Genomic DNA, 815 nt, shown 5'->3' on the forward strand with positions numbered 1-815 from the left:
CGGTATCGATACTTCCTTCGAAAAGAGTAGAAAAGAAGAGAGGAAACAAAAGGGAATGAAGAAATAAGGGAATGAAACACAGAAAATAAAAAAGTATAAAAATAAAAACATGTGAAAATAAGTCTAGCTTCTCGGCCACAGACTTTTCAGAACCACTGAATCTTAGCCCAGGTTTTCATTTACTCTTTCTTCTAATAAATACCGAACAGTTTCTCTCAGGAAGTTTAATACCAATACATATCATAATATATATTTTTTTATATAAGTTTTTAGGCCTACAGTTTCGGGATAAGCATGCCAGAGTACCTTCTATTCGCGGGCATGTACCGTTCTTTTTTCGCCCATGGAAAGAGAGGGCGCAAGAGAGCATAACACAAACACTGTTCTCATGCCCAATTCTGTCACACGATTACCACTTGAGGATCCCAAGAGCGTGCGGAACATAAAAGGAAAAACCAGCGTTAAGTAACTAGGCCGCGAGAGGTATAATGCTGGTGAGGAAATGCCACACACTGGACTGACAGGTATAGGTTTGTAAGGGCTGGTTTGGTCTGGTATACTTGCCGTGCGTCGGTACCAGTCTATACCCCTTCGCAACGTGTGACAATTACGAATCTATACCCATGTCATTATGTCTGGTACTAAGCTGGTATTTACTAGTATAGACACGCGGCTAATCCTACACGTGTCAAAAAATAACACCTCAAAAATCCCCAATTCCACCGCTTCCCTACCATTAACTACCCATCAACCCAACGATGAAAAACACACACAATGCACAAACTACAAACCCCCTCACCACATTAAAGTCAAAC

Source organism: Penaeus monodon, chromosome 19, assembly GCF_015228065.2.
Source record: "Penaeus monodon isolate SGIC_2016 chromosome 19, NSTDA_Pmon_1, whole genome shotgun sequence".
NCBI lineage: Eukaryota > Metazoa > Arthropoda > Malacostraca > Decapoda > Penaeidae > Penaeus > Penaeus monodon.